This window comes from Neofelis nebulosa, chromosome 7, assembly GCF_028018385.1.
Source record: "Neofelis nebulosa isolate mNeoNeb1 chromosome 7, mNeoNeb1.pri, whole genome shotgun sequence".
In the NCBI taxonomy this organism is placed as follows: Eukaryota; Metazoa; Chordata; class Mammalia; order Carnivora; family Felidae; genus Neofelis; species Neofelis nebulosa.
The window spans coordinates 120010995-120018936 of record NC_080788.1 but is presented as its reverse complement, the minus strand read 5'-3'; positions in this window follow the sequence as shown (position 1 = coordinate 120018936).

The window sequence follows — 7942 nt, the reverse complement described above, 5'->3', positions numbered from 1 at the left end:
ACATGTGTGTTATTAATCTAGTTATTTCCATTAAAAGGCATCCTGACACTGAGTGAGATGGGCCAAGACCCCATGCCACTGTTTGGGCTTCAGATCTGGAGTTGTCCTGACTGCAAGAGCCTAGCATTTCGAGGAGCAAATCAGCAGCAGAGGAAGCCAAGTCCATCCTTGGATTCACACCTCTAAATGGCATGGAGTTTTGACAGCCAAGAGCTTATGTGCTCTGTGGTCTTTTGTAGGTTTCCCTACACAGTGGCTTCCTGGACAGTGGATGTTATTTCCATGTATTGAATGACAAAAGATAATCACAGATCAGCTTCAGAATCTCTCTTGGAAGAGTGACTGAGTTGTCTATCTGTGTATTGTGTGGACTGGCTTACTAGAAAGTGAAGATTTTGGATGGCCAGATTCTAGCTGCTTACCCACAGGGAAGGTGATGACCTCATTGTAGAAAGTTATAAATGTAGCCCTTGCTCATTCCATTGTTTGGGGGGGGGGGGGGTGTGGTTCAAAAAAAGGATAAAGTAATGGCTTCATATGTAAAGATATATCAGATTTAAATTTTCTGGCACTGTTCTTCTAGTTGTGCTAAATCTAATCCTAGGAAACTTAGCCAGATGAAAAATTGAGTTGTTTTTTTTTTTTAATGAATTTATTTCTTGGTTTGGAAGGGATTTACATAAATAGAAAGTTGAAAGATTGGCTGACAAGTAGGAGAAAGAACATATCATTTGGAGAGGACCAACAATCGTACAAAACCAATGTCCAAGGAAGCTAAGACTATTTTGTCATCAACTTTCAAAGACCACGGAATGAAGGGCTCAGAGAAAATGTGGTATCATTTGCTCAGAGGCATAAAGAAGGATTTCCAAGCCCAAACATCTTTGCAGACAATGGTCCAGACAATGGCTTAATTGAATAATCAAAACCACGGGAACAATAAGCCACAGATGCAGAAAGGGACCTGGGTGGTCTGGCTTGTGGTGAGGTGACAGCTTGCCAAGCATCAAGGTCCCCCGCTGTTGAGTTTTGTAGTTGTATTCCTTCTTCCTCAGGATTGAGGTCACAGGAGATGATCTGTCCTGGTTTAAACTACCAAGTTTCAAACCACCTCCAAATAAATGCCTGGAATATCAGCCTGATTGGAGTCTGAAAAGCAGATTTCATTACATATGTGTTTGTTTTTGACACGATGGAAGCCAAAATTTGTTTAAGGTATGAATGTCTGTTTCCCAGAACAACCGACTATGAACAACTTCATTAAGGAAGTGTCTCATCCCAGTATAAAGGCAGCAGATGATGCAGAGAATATTACCAAATTGCTGTGAAAAGCATTTGTCCTCAGGAGATCATAAACCAAAAATAAGAGAGGGGATCATGAATCTAAATGTAACAGCTAAAAACTATAAAGCTCTTAGAAGAAAACAGAGGAGCAAATTTTCATGACCTCGGATTAGACAATAGTGTCTTAGCTATCACGTCAAAAACACAAATAACAAAAGAAAAAAATAGATAAATTGGACTTCATCAAAATTAAGATTTTGCGCTTCAAAGAACACTATTAAGAAAGTGAAAAGACCATCCAGAGACTGGAAGAAAATATTTGCAAATCTTATATCCGATAAAGGGCTTATCACCAGAATATATAAAAATTCTTACAACTCAGCAATAAAAAGACAAATAACTCAAGTTTTCAATGGGGCGAAGGAATTGAACAGACCTACAAATGGTCAATAAGCACATGAAAAGATAGTCAACATCATCAGCTAGCAGGGAAATGCAGATCAAAACCACAATGAGATACCACATCACATGCGTTAGGATGGTTAAGATAAAAAAAAAAACCAACACAGATAATCCCAAGTGTTGACAAACATATGGAGAAATTGGATCCTCATACACGGCCAGTGGGGCTGTAAAATGGTACAGCCTCTTTGAAAATGGCAGGCAGTTCCTCCAAAAGTTACAAAGAAAGTTTCTTTCCACTCTTAGGTATGTATATACCCAAGATACTTGAATATATATATTTACACAAAAACATGAATGTTCATAGCAGCATTACCCAAAGAGCCAAAAAGTGGAAACAACCAAAATGTCCACCAACCGATGAGTAGATAAATAGAATGTGGTATGTCCATAAGATGAAATAGTATTCAGCCCTAAAAAGGAATGAACTACGGATACATGTTACCATTACACAGATGAACCTTTGGAGCATTGCACTAAGTGAGAGAAGCCAGACACAAAAGGCCACGTATTATATGATTCCATTTATATGACATATCTAGAACAGGCAAATCCACGCAGCTAGCAAGTAGATTGATGGTTAAAAGTCCTGGGGGGAGGGGGATGAGGAAGGATGGCCGAGGGGTGTGAGGTTTCTTTGGGGGGATAATGAAATGTTCCGGAATTGGTGACGGTTGCACAATTCTGTGAATATACTAAAATCAATGATTTGCGCAGTTTAAAAAGATGGATTGTATTGGTATGAACTGTATCTCAATAAAGCCATCACAGCAAATAAATAAATAAATAAATAAATAAATAAATAGCATAAATGAGTGTGAATGAATGAATGGTCACAGCCAGCCGGATCCCTTCTCCCTAATTAACGGGAGCTTGGGGCTCTAGGTATTGATCTGGGTCAGGTGGCCAGCTGTGGCCCATGCACGAGCTGCCAAGGAAGGAGTGAAGAACAATCAGGAGACACCCACGGCAGAAGTGTGACCGACACCTCTTAGTCCCTTCTCAGTGGGAAAATCCTGGTAGGTGGCAGCCTGTGGAAACCGAGGAAACCAGAATTGAGCAAGAGGGAGTGGCAGGAAGGTAGAAGGAGGAACCAGTAAGATACAGCCAATTTGATAGCTTCCTGAAAGCAGGTGTGAGCAGAGAAGGAGACGGTAAGGGCACCAAGCAGAAATCGTGTGTGACGGGGGCGCCTGGGTGGTTCCATTGGTTAAGTGTCCAACTTTGGCTCAGGTCATGATGTGATGGCTCATGAGTTCAAGCCCCGCCTCGGGGAGCCTGCTTGGGATTCTCTCTCTCTCTCTCTCTCTCTGCCCCTTCCTGGCATGTATACACTCTCTTTCTCTCAAAAATAAATACAAAAACTTAAAAAAGAAAAAAAGAAATCGTGTGTGACTTGTGGAAGTAGTCATCCATTGTCCCCAAAGTGATTTGTGACATTCATTTTGTTCAGTAAGCTTGTGTGCCAACCAGGTGCTAGTCATGGGCAATAAAAGGAAACTAAGAGCCAGGAGCTTGCAGCCTGCTAAGAACGACAATAAATTACTCTATAGTACAATAGGCGCAATGGTGAAAGTAGGTGTCAGAGCGAAGAAGGGTCACCAGATTCAGGCTCGATCACCGAGGAGGGCTGTCTGGAGGAGGCGGTACTTGAGAAGAATCTGTGCCTTTGAGGAGACGTTGCCATTTCGGGAAACCGCAACCTAGGGAAGCTGGCTAAATCCCTTCAGGTAATCCAAGATAGAGGCCAGACAAGAGCCCATTCCCAAGCCAGCCATGCCCTTTTGCTGAGACCTTCATCTTCCACAGCTTCTAGCTCTCATCCCGGACTACTCGCTGGACTGCCTTGTGATCTGAGACACTTTAGATCTATTCTAAATCTAAACTGAAAATGTCTTCTGCTGAAGAATTAGAACCGTGGTGGTTCTTCGTGGAGATGAGGTAGTTTAGGCTAGTTGTTTCCCTTTGTATAAGTGAGTTGTGTGCATGTGCATGGGAAGAAAAAGTCTGGAGTCACCAAATGGAGACCCCTGAAGGGGGTAGTGGGATTGGCAGTCCTTCCTCTAGATTGACATCTGAGTGCAATTGTCTAGCCCTACACATTCCTCCCAGGGCCCAGAGGTAGGTGTCTGGTGGCCTGAGATGGCGACGTCCTTCGCACTCAGAAATCTGGAAAGGGCCTGCAGTTGCTAGAGAAGCTCTGTCCCTTTTTCCTAGTACTTTACAAATGCTACTATTTTTTTTCCCACTGTGTTCCATGATATAAATAGGATGAAGAGTCTTGATTTAGCAGCAATGGATTGCCAGCCACGGAGCTCATGAAGGGCCAGAGATTGATGAGTAAATAACTTTTTTGTCCTAGTGATGCCTCTTGATTGTTGTGTGTCTCCTCTGGAAGAAAAGGCAGGAAATGAGTGTCCCAGAAAGAAGTTACCCACAGTTAGCATGACCCTTGGATTCAAGTAGAACTTGTTTTCTAGAGAAAACAGCAGGCTGGAAAGGTTTGGTCAGACAGGATTGGTTTGACACATTGGGAAATTTGCCCAACTGGAGCCTGATGGTTTATATCAATTTTCAGAAGGTAGTAACCAAGCAGGTAACAATTTGACTTTCTGGGTCAACTGGGTCACTGAATCCTGTTTTAATTGTAACATGCTCCAAAACTGCCTCTGTTATGAGTTGGATTATGTTCCCCTGAAAAAAAATATGTTGAAATCTTAACTCTAGTCCCTCAGAATCTGCCCTTATTTAGAAATAGGTCATTTCGTGGGGAGGCTGGGTGACTCAGTTGGTTAAGCGTCCGACCTCAGCTAAGGTCATGATCTCACAGTTCGTGAGTTCGAGTCCCGCGTCGGGCTCTGTGCTGACAGCTCAGCACACCTATTAACTAATAGATGATTAGTTAAGATGAGGTCATGCTGGAGTAGGAAGAACCCCTAATCCAATGTGACTAGTGTCCTCATAAGCAGACGGTCACATGCAGGCAGACACATGGGGAGAAGTCTATGTGAAGATTGAAGACTGAGACTGGAGAGACGCAGCTACATGCCAAGAGATGCCAGGGAGTGCCAACAACCCACCGCAAGCAGGGTGAGGAAGGATTCTTCCGCAGGTTTCAGAGGGAACGTGGCGTTGCTGATGCCTTGATCTTGGACTTTTAGCCTTCAGAACCGTGAGACAATAGTTTCTGTTATTTTAAGCCACCAAATTTGTGGTCCTTGGTTACAGAAGCCCAAGGAAACTAATAACACAGTCTCCCAAACTTGAGGCTTTATTGGCATGCACAAAAAAGTCTGTAGTCTTTATTGGAAGGGCAGAATTTTGGCATTTGTTTCTATTTTATAAAAAAAAAAAAAATGCTTTTCAAATCTCCTGGGACTCTGGTGCTGTTCTTCAGAGTGCTGATGGCATCCAGGGCTGGCTCTCATACCTCTTACTCCTGTGGCTCAGCTTTCCTTGAGCTGGAAATGCTATTTTCAGATCCTACGTGAGCCTGCATAAATGAAAAAAGTGGGCTTCTTTTTTCTAATTTTTAACACACGTTGCACCACTTACACTTTCGTATGCATTGATGGTCTTTCTCATTTACTCATTCAGTCAACAAACCCTTATTTTTTATTTATTTTTTATTTTTTTTAACGTTTTTTATTTATTTTTGAGACAGAGAGAGACAGAGCATGAACGGGGGAGGAGCAGAGAGAGAGGGAGTCACAGAATCAGAAGCAGGCTCCAGGCTCTGAGCCATCAGCCCAGAGCCCGACGCGAGGCTCGAACTCACGGACCGCGAGATCGTGACCTGAGCTGAAGCTGGACGCTTAACCGACTGAGCCACCCAGGCGCCCCAGTCAACAAACCCTTATTGTGCACCTGCAGTGTGTTGGCCTCTGCCCTCCCTGAGCCTCCTGCCTAGAGGCAACCTCACACTATCCCACCACTCCACCCATGGAGATATTGCCTCGAACCTTTCCGGGCCTCCTCACTGAGTCATGCTTGGCTAACTTATGGCTTCTTTCCAGTGGTGACACACCTCCATCTCTGAAGGAAGAGATGAGTTTTTGGACCACCCAGAGTCCTTCAGAGCCATGTCTGGGGAACAAGTTGTATGCTTAAGCTGAAAAAAAAAAAAAAAAAAAAAGTTTAGGTCTTTGTTTTTCCTCCAAAAACCTCAAAAAAACCCCACAACCCTGAAATATTTTAATAGCAACACCAATGGGATACTTAAACATTTTTTATTGAAAAATTTTTTTTTTTTCAACGTTTTTTATTTATTTTGGGGACAGAGAGAGACAGAGCATGAACGGGGGAGGGGCAGAGAGAGGGAGACACAGAATCGGAAACAGGCTCCAGGCTCCGGGCCATCAGCCCAGAGCCTGACGCGGGGCTCGAACTCACGGACCGCGAGATCGTGACCTGGCTGAAGTCGGACGCTTAACCGACTGCGCCACCCAGGCGCCCCTTAAACATTTTTTAAAATGTTTATTTATTTTTGAGAGAGAGTGTGTATGTGTAAGAGCAGGGTGGTGGGGGGCAGAGAGAGAGGGTGATAGAATCCCAAGCAGGCTCCACACGGTCAGCACAGAACCCCACATAGGGCTCGAACTCCAGAACTGTGAGATCATGACCTGAGCTGAAACCAAGAGTCGGATGCTTAACTGACTGAGCTACCCAGGTGCCCCTGGGCAGACCCCTTCAACTCAAACCCAGTTCAAGCCTCAGTAGCCTTTCCTTATCTTTTTCTACATTGTGTTTCCTTTGCTCTAGAGAGGGGAGCAGGTGAAGGAGCAGGATCATCTCCTTTCTCTCTTTTTATCTTACTCTTGGGTAAAGAAATGGTGCTGGGCTCAGGTTTCTGAAAACAGCCAGTGCTTCCCAGAGTAAAACGTTTTGTTTTTTTTTATCTTTAATTTTTTTAATGTTTATTTATTTATTTTTGAAAGAGAGAGAGAAAGTGAGTATGAGCAGGGGAGGGGCAGAGAAAGAGGGAAACACAGAATCCAAAGCAGGCTCCAGGCTCCCAGCTGTCAGCACAGAGCCCGATGCAGGGTTTGAACTCATGAACTTCGAGATCATGACCTGAGGGGAAGTCGGACGTGTAACCGGCTGAGCCACCCAGGCACCCTCCCAGAGTGAGACTCTTGATTGCCCGACTCTACCAGGGATCTTCTTCCAAGGTTGTCACAGAATTGTGACGCGAGCCTCATCACAGCTGCCATAACACATCACAAGACATGCACATGACAGGCATTCAGAGTTGAAGCTGCAAATGAAAACCGGAAGCAAGCTGGGCTTTCCACTGCAGAGAGAAATGTCTCCACATGCCTGGGAAAATGACTTCTGCCGCAGTGAGCTGACCCTTGTTTCTAACTCTAGAATATTCCTTTATGGTGTATTGAGACAGCAACGGTTAAAGTCGGTGTTTCAGGAGGCAATCATACATCTAATGATCGTATTTTGTTACATCAGAAGACTACCACCTCTGCAAAGGGTGAGGGGGGTATTTATTTATTTATTTGTTGTTGTTGCTTGTTTGTTTGTTTTTTAAGTAACGTCTAGGCTGCCCAACGTGGGGCTGGATCTCACAGCCCCAAGGATCAAGAGTTGCTCGCTCTACCGACTGAGCCAGCAGGGTGCTCCTTGCCCTCTTTTCTAAGTGTCTCTGCAGTTGCCACATCTCAGCTCTCATCTGGTCCCACCCGGAAAGCAGGCTCTTAGCCTGTTCTCTCCTGCCCACAATACCCCTCTGCTTGCAACCTGGCTTAGTAAAACAAGACTTGATCTCAAGTGTCTCTCAAGATTGCTTCTAAGGACCCTCAATTCGATGTGTCTGCAGGACCATGAAATGTAAGGCAGGAGGCAGGAGAGCAGAGAGGAAGCCCTGGAGTCAGAGTCATGTGGCCTTCATAAGCCAGACCATTTCTCCTAGTGGCTGCACCTACCCTTGACCTTTTGAAACAGAAACCAAACAAGCCTCCCCTGCTTCCCCCCTGCCTTCCCCTTGTCTCTTTCTTTGTTGAAAAAATTGAGTGGTCTGTCCTCACAGTCTGCACATTGCTGATGACACTGCCATCCACGGTGGTGGAGTTTTTAACAAGTCTCCTATCTCCAATATTTCCTGGTAGTTAGATTTTAAGACTTAATCAGATTCAGGTCTGACTTTTTTGGCTAGACAACTTCTGGGTTGCCAGGTATGGTAAAT